Source organism: Myodes glareolus, chromosome 5 (assembly GCF_982192425.1).
Source record: "Myodes glareolus chromosome 5, mMyoGla1.1, whole genome shotgun sequence".
Lineage (NCBI taxonomy): Eukaryota > Metazoa > Chordata > Mammalia > Rodentia > Cricetidae > Myodes > Myodes glareolus.
Genome location: NC_142030.1, coordinates 59,056,302 through 59,068,762, shown reverse-complemented (window position 1 = coordinate 59,068,762; position 12,461 = coordinate 59,056,302).

The following is a 12,461-nucleotide window of genomic DNA, read 5'->3' as shown; positions in this document are numbered from 1 at the left end:
CCTACCTTGCTGCACTGTGTTTATCAGCCATAGTTTTCTTGTGGACTCTTTTTTAATTTTTTAGAGATTTATTTATTATATATGTGATTGTTCTGTCTTCCGATATGTCTGCAGGACAGAAGAGGGTTTCAGATCCCATTATAGATGGTTCTGAGCCACCATGTGGTTGTTGGGAATTGAACTCAGGACCTCCAGAAGAGCAACCAGTGCTCTTAACTACTGAGTCATCTCTCCAGCCCTCTGATGGACTCTCTATGGTATTTTAATATAAAATCAAATCATCTGCAAATAAGTACCCTTTTTGTGGCTTTTTGAGACAGGGTTTCTCTGTGTAACAGCCCTAACTGTCCTGGAACTAGCTCTGTAGACCAGACTGACCTCAAACTCACAGAGATCCACCTGCCTCTGCCTCCCAAGTGCTGGGATTAAAGGCGTGTGCCACCACCGCCTGGTCAAATAAGTATACTTTGACTTCATCCTTTCCTAGTTATCTTTGTCTTCTTTGTTTGACTAATTGCTCTACCTCAGATTTCAAGACCTTATTGAGCAGGAATGTAGACAGTGGACATCCTGATCTTGTTCCTGATTTTAGTGAAAATGTTTGAGCTTTCCTGTTTAGCATAATGCTGGCTGTGGACTGACTGTACACTGATTTTATTATGTTGAGACATGGTGTAGGAGGTTCTTCTGTTTGTGTGTTGCTTTCACTGATTGAATAAAGAGACTGCCTTGGCCTTTTGATAGGGCAACCCTTAAGTGGACGGAGTAGACAGAACAGAATGCTGGGAAGATGGGAATTGTGGCAGACACCATGAATCTCCGGTAGGAAACAGACGTAGGTTAGAATCTCTCCCGGTAAGACATGACCTCGTGATGCTACACAGATTATTAAAAATGGGTTAGATCAAGATGTCAGAGTTAGTCAATAAGAGGCTAGAGCTAATAGGCCAGGTAGTGTTCTAATTAATACGATTTCTGTGTGGTTATTTCGGGGGTTAAGCTAGCCGGTCGGCGGGATGCTGCCTGCTCCACTTACTACAGAGATATTTCCCTCACATCTCTAGATTCTCCAGGACTTTTATCATAAAGAGATGTTGGATTAACTGATAAATGAATGTTTTAATATGGCACATATGTACAGTGGAACACTCTTCTGCCATAAAAAGAATAAAAGGCTACAATTTACAACGAAAAATAGATGGAACTGGATGTGTCCACTAAATGAAACAAGTCATACATGTCTCACTTTCATGGATAATTGTCTTCATCTTAGTGAAAACTGTCCTTGAGCCTGTTTTCAAAGCTACTCAAAAGGAATCCTTTCTCAAAATAAATAAATGTAAAAGACAATGAAATAAAAGTTGAGTTGATTGATTAATATGTTTGACTTTGCTGAGGTGCACATTACCCTTGATAGAGAATTAGAAGTTGAGTTAGTAGATATATGGATTGCTGTGGGGTGTTATTGTTCTTATTCCTTCCTTACAATTTGCTGCACATGTAGAGCCTGAAACAACATCCTTTATTATCTCATAGTTTCTACAGTTCTGAAGTCCAGAAAAAGTGTAGCTGGATTCCCTGCTCTTGGCTCCACATGGTACAGTTAAAGTATATCACTAAGGGTGGGCTTTGAGGTTTCAAAAGGCCCACACCATTCCCAGTTGGCTCTCTCTGCCTCCTACTTGCTGGTAAGGATGTAAGCTCTCAGCTACTACTCCAGCACCATGCCTACCATGGTGGATGGATGGATGGATGGATGGATGGATGGATGGATGGATGGATGGATGAGATAGATAGATAGATAGATACATAGATAGATACATAGATAGATAGATAGATAGATAGATAGATAGATAGATAGATAGATAGATAGATAGATGATGGATATATAGATGATTGGTAGATAGATAGATGATAGATGATAAATATGATAGATGGATGATGGATAGATGATTGGTAGATAGGTAGGTAGATAGGTAGATAGATAGATAGATAGATAGATAGATAGATAGATAGATAGATAGATAGATAGATAGATAGATGAAAGATGAATAAATGATTATAGATTGATAGATAAATGATGATAGATAGATAGATAGATAGATAGATAGATAGATAGATAGATAATGTGACAGAACAGGATGAAGGTGTTGCTCATCTATCTGATGACTTCTGACTCACAGGCTCAGCAGGGCTCATTGTTGGAGGTGGGGGTGAGGTGATGCACTGTTAATTAAAGTGTGCCGTCTAGCTGATACCTGATAGGACTGTCATGTCCTAAGGTACATAGTGGTCCATGTGTCCAACTTAAAGGACAGAAATTAAAAGGCACGCAACCTGAGCCCACGAGCTTGAGCTCCCCTGAACTGTGCTGCTCCCGAGACACACCACAGGCAGAATTCACGTCTGCACATTCAGTCTCTGCAGAAACCTAACACCTCCCTCTCCCTCAGCCAGAGCCACCAGGAAATTAACACCCACCCAGGTACATAGACAGAATTAAGCTGAACAAAAAGACAGCTGCTCTTCCCTTTCTTTTTTAATCACCAACACACAGCCCTGGGGATTACTAGCTTTGGGGTGATTTGGGGAGGATTACTCTTTCATTAGTGTCCAGGGTCAGTTCCAATGTAATGTCATAGGAGCCTTTTAAGATAACCTTTAAGATAACCTCCCATGCATCCCTGTCCATGTGTGAAAGGTTAAATTTTGCAAACCACAAGCAAACTCACTACTCATCAGTAGTGGCTGTTAGTTTTCAACAGACAAATCACACAAAATTATTTCTTCTCTGAGTTTCCAGGTGTCTAGAACATCATTCTAAACTCGAGTGTAACCTCTAATAATAACAAGAAGGACTGGGAGCTAGACAAACAGATCAGTAGGTGAGAGCACTTGTTGTTCTTGCAAAGGACCCAGGTTCAGTTCCCAGCACCCCCATGGAGGCTCATGAACATCTGTAACTCCAGATTCAGGAGATCTGGTGCCCTCTTCCAGCCTCTGTGGACACTGCACACATGTGGTACACATACACACATGCAGACAAAAGGCTCTTACACATAAAACAAACTTTAAAAAGAAGGAATGAATTCAACTGATCCTCTATGTAACAAAGTTAAAAGAACTTTGACTCCCCTCTGGTGTGGGAAGTCCTTCTGTATATGTATTGCTTTTATTGGTTAATGGATAAAGAAGCTGCTTTCGGCCAATGACCTAACAGAATATAGACAGGCTAGAAAAGATAGAGAGAGAGAGTAGGCAGAGTCAGGGAGAAGCCATGAAGCTCCGCCAGACACAGATGCCAGACGGAACTTTACCCTTTACCTGGTAAGCAACAGCCATGTGGTGATATACAGATAAATATAAATGGGTTAATTTAAGACGTAAAACCTAGCCAATAAGAAGCTAGAGCTAATAGACTAAGCAGTGATTTAATTAATACAGTTTCTGTGTGGTTTTGAGTCTGAGCAGCTGGGATTGAAGAAGCAGCCCCCCCTACACCCCTCCAGCAGCTGTCACACATCTACCAGGCCTTTGCAGCTAAACCCGGGAGCACACACACTAAAAGGCAGGTGAAGGCCAGATGAGATGGGGGAAAGGAAGTCACACGTTCACCAAAAAGCCTCAAAGGACAAGAGAGTTTCAGTCTTCTACACAGAAGAGCAAACTGTCTGCAGGTGGCCTGTGCATTCAGACCCCTGCACACAGCTTTGCTTGCATCCGTTCAACGAATATTTCAGGTGTCTTCGCTATGTCAGGTGGTGTGCTGAGTAAACAAACACATGTGATCTTTCTATAGAACAATTTGCCGCCAGTAAGACTTGTACTGCAGGAAGTAATGCAGCGTGTTCTTCCATCCGAAGGAAAAGCGTCTCAGATTAAACATCACAGGAAAAGGAAGGAGCAGAGAACAATGAAAACTCCATTAACTGTGCCCAACAGTGACAGTCTGCTTTAGATCTGAGCGCAGGGCCCTGATGCAGGATACATGTGTGTAGTGTTGTGTAGAATGGTCCAACAGCACATGACTTTTGTTGCTACTGGGAGGTTGGGCCAGGCGGTGGTGGTGCATGCCTTCTATTTCAGCACTGAGGAGGCAGAGGCAGATGGATCTCTGTGAGTTCGAGAGCAAGTTCCAGGACAGCCAAGGCTACACAGAGAAACCCTGCCTCGAAAGCAAGCAAAAAGGAAGGGTAGAACTTAAGTTTTAAAAGGGTCAGTCAGCACAAAATAAAACAACAAAGAAGGTATGAAGACAAGGCCTACAGGGAGGTCGATGCAAACAGCAGCAGAATGGCTCAGAGCTAGGTGGTACGTGGTAGGATAATTTTACTAATATTTACTAATACAAAAATCTTATACTCTACGTTATTTAACTTTTCATTTTCATCAATCATAAATACATTAGCAAATAGAGTGGAATAAGGAGAGGACCAGGAAGCGACACCACTACCAAGCTGAGCAAGTAGAGAAACCAGAAAATAAAACACAAAAATGTTCAGGTAAAACTCACAAAAGGAGCCAGGTATGGTGGTCCAGGTCTGTATCCCCAGCACTCCAAAGGTGGGGGCAGGAGGTCCAGGAATTGGAATGCTGAAGTATGTCTTTCTAGTCCTACTTTTTTGGAATTTTATGATGCTGGACCCTGTCAAAGGCCCTCCCTACATTGGTTGAGGTGACCAAGCAGCCTCCGCCCTTCCGTCTACTTATGTATTCAGTCACACATAATGATTTGCATAGGTTGAAATAAATGTGCATCCTTAGAATGAGAGTGGCTTTGTCATGTGTATGATCTTAATGTGTTTTTAATTCAACCTGCAAAAAATCCTATTAAGGGATTTTACATGTATGTGTATCTGGGAAATTTGTTGGGTTTTCCTGTGTGTGTGTGTTTTGTGTGTGTGTGTGTGTGCGTGTGTGTGTCCTTATCTAACTTTGGTCTGTGTAAAATGAGTTTAGGAACATTCCTTCCCTCCCTATTTCAGACAACAGTTATTCCAGTATTGAAGTTAGATCTTCTGTAAGTCTCTCTGGTCTCAGGCCTTGTCTTTGTGAGTAGACTTCTCATTATTGCTTCACTTACATTGCCTGTTATGACTTTTTAAGGTGTCCTCTTGGTTTAATTTTAGTAGGTCATGTATACCTAGAAATTTATTCATTTTTTCCAGGTTTTTTTAATGTTTTCAAATAGTACTAAGTGATCATATTTCATTGAAATCTATTCCTATTGCCCCTTTTATATCTCTAATTTTATTGATTCTCTCTCTCTCTCTTTCTCTCTTATGCACGCATGTATGTGTGTGTTTGAGTAAGGTTTTAATCGACCTAGTTCATTTTTTAAGAACCAACTCTTTGCTTGATTGATTCTACATATTTTTCTCCATTTCACTATTTCTGTCCTGATCTTTATTACTTCCTGCCATCTACTGGTTCTGAGTCTGAATTGTTCTTATATCTGCCTGAGCTCTTCCTGGATTTTTAATGTAAGCATTTATAGCTACAAACGTTCCTCTTAGAACTGTATTAGCTGCATCCTAAAGATTCTGGCAAGGTGTGCTCTCATTTTCCTATGCTTCTAGGAGTTTAATCTTCCCCCCTGATTTCTTCGGTGGTCCGCTGGTCACTCAGAAAATTAATATTGACTCTTTTGTGCAGTTTCTCTTACTACTGATTTCTTGTTTTATTCTTCTTTGAAATAAAAGAAATTATTTTGATTGTTTATTAAGATGTGCTGCATGTCCTAGAATGTGATGTCCTAGGGCTACAGAGAAGAAAGTAATTTTATCTGTTGCTTGGTATATTCTATAGTATTGTTAAATCCATTTAACCTATAGTGTTTAGCTCTAAGGTTTCTTTGATTTTTAGTTTGGATGGCCTGCCAATCTGAAAACGAAACTAGAGCATTGAAATCACTATCACTGTGCTAGGACCCATCTGATCTTTTATGCCCACTAGTGTTTATGAAACTAGGACCACCAATATTGGATTCACACATTTTTTATAACTTCCTGATCTCCTTTATTTTATGTAATAGCCTTGTTTATCTCTTCTAATTTTTGTTTGTGTCTATTTGGCTTCATTTGGCTTCTATTTCCTTTTTTAATAGTTATTTTCCATCTTTTGACCCAGGATGTCCATTCATGTAGTATATTTCTTGAAGACAACGGTTGGATCTAGTTTAAATCATATTAGTCAGTCTATGTCTCTTGGTTGGAATTTGAGGCTGTTTACATTTAAGATTATTATTAGGAAGGGTTTACTTATTCTTCTAATTTTATTGGATGTTTTCCTGGTTGGATTATTATTTGTTCTTTACCTTTTTCTCTATAGACACGTTTCCTAATTTACTGTGTTGGACATGATAGACCCCTTGATAGTTCTCCTTTGTTTATCAGCTCCTCACATGACAGTTATCATGATGGATGCTTTCTTCCTTCTGTGTACAGGTATAAATTTGACTTTGCACTGTTCTGATGACCAAAAGTTGCCTTAGACTCTGCTTATCTTGAAATGCCCTATTTTTCCATCACTTAAAAAAGGTGTGGTGTGCTTTCTGTTGCTATGATAAAATACTGTGACCAAACACAATTTATTTTTTATTTATTCATTTATTATGTATACAATATTCTGTCTATGTGCATGCCTGAAGAGGGCACCAGACCTCATTACAGATGGTTGTGAGCCACCATGTGGTTGCTGGGAATTGAATTCAGGACCTTTCAAAGAGCAGACAATGCTCTTAACTGCTGAGCCATCCCTCCAGCCGCCCCCCAACACAATTTAAATGAGCTTATTTTGGCTTGTTTGGAAAGGGCTATAGTCCATCACGCCTTAAAAAGCATGGCAGGAGCAGCAGGAAGCTGACTGATCACACGTTCCTCCACATACAGGAAACAGAGAGACCAGAAGCATGAAAATTATAAACGCTCAAAGCCCATCTCCAGTGACATACTTCCTCTATCAAGTTCCCACCTCCGAAAACTTCCATAACCTCCCCAAACATCACCCCCACTATGGAATAAGTGTTCAAATGCAGGAGCTTTTATGGGGACACTTCTCATTGAAATGAGCTCATCTGGCTATAGCAATCTTGGTTGGTAGTTATTTACTTTCAGGGCTTGAAATAGATCATTCCATGTTTTCTTGGCTTTTAGGGTTGCTGACCAGTGTTGCTGTTATTCTGATGTCTTTGCCTTTGTAGGTGTGTTGGTCTTTCTCCTACACATTTTAATGTTACTTGCTTTGTTTTTTATTATCTAGACTATTGTAAAGAGGTTATTCTCTGGTAATATTTATGGTTTTCTAAATATCTCATATTTGGACGTTTATTTCTCTAGATTCGGGGGTTTTCTGCTATAACTTTAGTGAATAGATTCTCTATGTTTAATCTTTTCATCTTCCATCCTATAGATTCTTGGGTTTGGCATCTTAATTATAGTCGAGTTATGAGGTAAAATATTTCCTCCATCTTGTCCTCCATTCCCAATATTCATTTTTCTGCTTGGTTGTGTGGCAATTTCAGTTGTTTTGGCTTGGTTTTAATTTATAGAGTTTTTCATTTCTAACATTTTTGGATTTGATTTTTGTTGACTGAGGTTTCTGTCCTGCCCAGTTCCTGAACTCATTAAGTCCCAAAGAAATCACACGGGGGGTGGGGAGGGGGCTGGAGAGATGGCTCAGAGGTAAAGAGCACTAGCTGCTCTTCCAGAGGTCCTGAGTTCAATTTCTAGCAACCACATGGTGGCTCACAACCATCTGTAATAAGATCTGGTGTCCTCTTCTGTACTGCAGGATACATGCAGGGAGAAACCTGTATACATAATAAATAAAAATCTAAAAAAAAAAAAAGAAATCACACAGAGGTCTACATTAATTATAAACTGATTGGCCTATTAGCTCAGGCTTATTAACTCTTATAACTTATATTATACTTGTCTGTGTTAGCCAAGTGGCTTGGTACCTTTTTTCAGCAAGGCAGTCACATCTTGCTTGCTCTGTGTCTGGCTTCCTCTGTGTCTGGGTAACTGCAGACTGAAATTTCCCTCTTCTCAGAACTCTCATTCCCCTGCCTCTACTTCCTACCTGGTAGGACTGCCTATACTTCCTGCCTGGCTACTTGCCAATCAGCATTTTATTAAAATACAATTGACAGGGTATAGACCATTGTCCCACAGTGCTTTCCCCCTACCAAAAAAAACAAAAAAAACAAACGAACTCTGAGTCTAATATCCTTTCTTTTTGTCCAGACCATTATCCATAACATCTTGTAACCAACACTTGAAACAAAGATAAATATCCATAATCTATTTTGGGAGGATGTGGGTGTAGTTTTCCAGGCTACTTCCTACTGATTGGGGGCAATGATAATCTTATGAGGAACTAAAGAAAATTTAAAATTATGATCAAGTCCTGACTGAGTATCCTGTTCTGGATGAAGAACTCAGACATCTGGGCCATCCGCTCCTTTCAGAAATATACCAGCCCACTTAGGCGTGGTCTCTTACGCTAAAAATGCAGCTGTAAAGCCTGCGCTGGCTCTCTTGCTGTTCCTGTTCCCCATTCATGCAGAGGACTGTGATCTAGAACAGTGATCAGTAATTCTCCACTAAATAAATAACCCTTTATTATACGTAATTCTGAACTGGTGTGGGATTATTTTGTAACTTCCGCCATCACTTCAGGATTTCAACTTCTTTACTAACCTTTTCTTCCTGTTGCTATCTTGTCTGTGTTTCTGATCTTCTCGTCTATTTTGCTGACCTTTTTCTTTATATTACCCCTTTTCTCCTTTTCTCTCCAGAACCTGATCTTAATTCCTTGTCTTCTGAGTCGTTCTTTTTCATGAGCAACCTTCCGAAATCTTACCTGGCAGTTTACCTAATTCAGCTTTGGATTCAGTAGCTGAAACATGATCTTTTTGAAGAGCCATGGTGTCTTGTGTGTTGGTTTCTTTTTAACGCTGCTGTGACAGAAAGCTGACACGAAGCACCTTCCTGGAGGTAGGCTCATGGTTTGAGGGGATGCAAAATCATGGCAGTGGGAACATGAAGCTGCTGGTCACGTTGTATTCAGTGTCAGAAAGATCAATGCTGGTGGTCCTTAGGTCAATTTTAAGCTCTAATTTGTTTGAGAAAAAGACCATATAGCAATTGTGTGTGTGTATATATATACGGGGGTAGGGCAAACCTACAATGTGCACTACACACTAAGACATCATCTTATATTTGTTTGGCTAAGTGAGTCAGAGAGAAACAGACATGAAAGAGACAACACTAGATTTGTTAAAGATCATAATGCTATGTTTATTGGTGAAAAGAAACAGGGAGAAAAGAAACTGTGAAAGGGAGAGATAGCCCTCTAGCAACACTCTTTCTCTTTGAAATAAGTTAGCAAAAAGAAAATATTATATGAAATAGATCCTTAAGAAAGATAAGGCAGTGCTCAAAAATGTATTTTTGAATATAAAAATTCAGGTATGCAATCAGTAACATTCAAAATCAACTACAGCTACACAATTATAAAAATGGTTTCATTTGTTTTAACAAAGTGTTTTAAAGTTCACTGTATTAGAACAGATACAGTGTCCTGAAGGCATACAAACTCACCAGAGCAGTCTGGATTTGTTTTCACTGCTATGCAGTGTGTCCAGGTGGCCGAAGCCACAAGGATAAGAGTGCCTCCATCATAGGCTTCTGCATGCTCTCACTGTCGACTTCACAATAAAATTGAAAAGGATAGGCAGGGCTCAGGGGGCTATTTTTCCCCCTTTCCTTATTCAAGTTAAGCAAACACAATAGAAAAGACCAGAAGAAAGAAAGAAAGAAAGAAAGAAAGAAAGAAAGAAAGAAAGAAAGAAAGAAAGAAAGAAAGGAAGGAAGAAAACGCTGGACATTTAACAGACAAGAGCCATGTGCAAGAACTCAAACTTGAGACTTCATCTTTTTCCTAATTTTTTAACATAGGGTCTAATGTACTCCAGATCCTCCACCACCATGGCCAGTGCATGCATTTCCAGAGATTGAATCCAAGACTCCACGCATGCTAAGCAAGCACTCTATTACATGTGGTGATATTATTCTGAGTACACAGCATACATTATTGTTTGTTAGGATGCCATGGGTTGACCTCTCTCATCTTTAATAGAATTTCTATCTACTGGACTTATTTTTCTTTAGTTTCAGATCAGCCACCCTGCAGAAACTCACTATGTACCTGTCCAAGCCTAGCAGTCAGGTACCAGCTCCTGCTAGAATGGATGTCATTTTATGTCGTCAGCTTGTGTACTGAAGGCTCTGCCACTTACCGTCTGCCACATTGCAACAGAAGCCTGGCACACTGACGTCACCCATTCGTCACAGCAAGGCTGGAAATACTCAAAGTGGAACTGAACTGAGATCAAACAAGCTCCACTGCACGTCCCCACTCACTAGACAAAAAACACGCAAGACCTCAAAACACCATAAAATTATGAATTGACAGGTACTTCAAGATCACCTCCTCAGCACCCTTTTCCTAAGCGAGTGGCCTTCCCGATACAAAGAGCTACACAGACATGTGCTTGCACTGAATTTCAGCTGTGGCTCATTCACTTTTAAGAGAATGTTATTATCTATGAGGTATAGCATATACTAAACTTAGAAAAAAAAAAAGAACTAAAAACAAAAACTGCCACAAGGCCTAGCAAACATCTTTACACTGTTTTTAAACACTGACCTTCCTTTTTTTCTTTAATTAGCGGGAAATAAGTTTTAGGCGTGGTTGTGAATATGAAGTGTGTGTAAGTGACTCTAACGAGAAGTTACTGGAGGAAGAGTAAACAGAGGGGTGGACGTAAGGTGCCCACAAGAGAGGAACTCCACAGCCTAGGTGCACCTCAGTTGCCCAATTCATTCCACCAAGTCTCATCCCGTACACTGCAACACTTGTCACCTATGGGGATAGCAAAAACGAGACCCAAACCAGCGCAGCCTCCACGTTTCAGACACTGCACAGCTGCTAATTTTCTACTTCGCTAGGACATTAAAAAGTAATTTTTATATGGAATGCATTTCTTGATTTCATCTCTTACTCTCTTGGCCTACAGTGACTGTGTGGAAGGAAGGTGGCACTTAAGACACAAAGTCACCATGAGAGTAACACAGACACCCAGCACTGAGACAATCTCCGCAGTGAAAATGCTAAGTGGGAAATGGGATTTCCCCTTCTCCAAGACAGGATGCCTGGAGTTGGGGTCTGAACAGCAGCCAGATAGAGGAGCAGGAGAGACAACAGCTTCCTCAGGGCTTGGTCTGTGAAAAGGGAAGCCTGTCAGCCTGTGAGAGAGACAATTCAGTGAGCAGGAATCCACCTTTACGTGTCCCAGTAGTCAGCCTGGAGCAGAGGGGTCACGGTAAGATACTCTCCTGGTCCAGAAAGCACAATGGTTCTGAGTGCAGCACTCCACTGACCACAGCCCAGGGGAGACAGCACTCGGGCCAGAGGCGTCTCAAACCTGGAAAGCCAGCCTGACTGAGCATCACATTCCTCTCTACAAAGGTCACTCAGCAGTTTTCATCACTCCCCAAACACAGGGGTGCCCCCTCACCAGGCAATGGACTGAGGAGTGTGAAGGAGGGGAGAAGAAACAGACACTACCACCAGTCAGCGCCAGAGGCCCTCATTCTCCACTTCAGCCTCCCTTGCTAAGTTGCTTCTAATCAATGCTATTGGCTTGGTACAAGACTTAAGCAGATTTGAAATGGATTTCTTCCTTCCACAGTCCAGTAAAGGCAGGAAGGGAAACAACTAAAGGATAAGGTAACTAAAGAAGTCTGGGAGTCGGGAAGACACTGGAGGATGATCATCCAAAAGCTGCTTAAATGTGTCCAGAGTCAAACTGCTGCGGCAAACTGACCACTAGCTGTCGAATTAGGCCCAGAAGTCTTTTATCTAAGACGCAATCTCCCACCGAGAGCCTTCTCACTGGTGCCCTGCTGGTGGGAGCAACTGAGGCAGCTACTGCTTTATGATGATGGAGGTAGTATCTCTTGCCTGGCAGTCCCTGCAACCTGTCAATGAGATAATGTATGGTAGAGTCTACAGCGATGTACACAGTATTAAGTATGCTAAACAGACTGCTGCCCAAGCCTTCATCCCATCAGCTTTAGGGGTCATCAGTTATTGCACAGACCCTCTGCTTGGCTCCCTACCAAGCACTTGATAGTCATCTGTCCCTGGCATTCTCCAACAATCCAGCCCGACTTGTCAGCCCACTATTTTGAAACAGGGAAATTGAAGAACCACATTAGGTAACTTCAAGGACTCAACCAGCATGTGACCGGACCACAGCTCACACCCAGAGCTGCCCACATTCACACAGTAAGCTATTCAGCCCTTCTAACATCTTTAAAAGGTACCTGGACTCAAGTCCAGTCACTTAAAAGGGCATGAAGGGGTCAGCCTTTCAGGTACATGACTCCAGG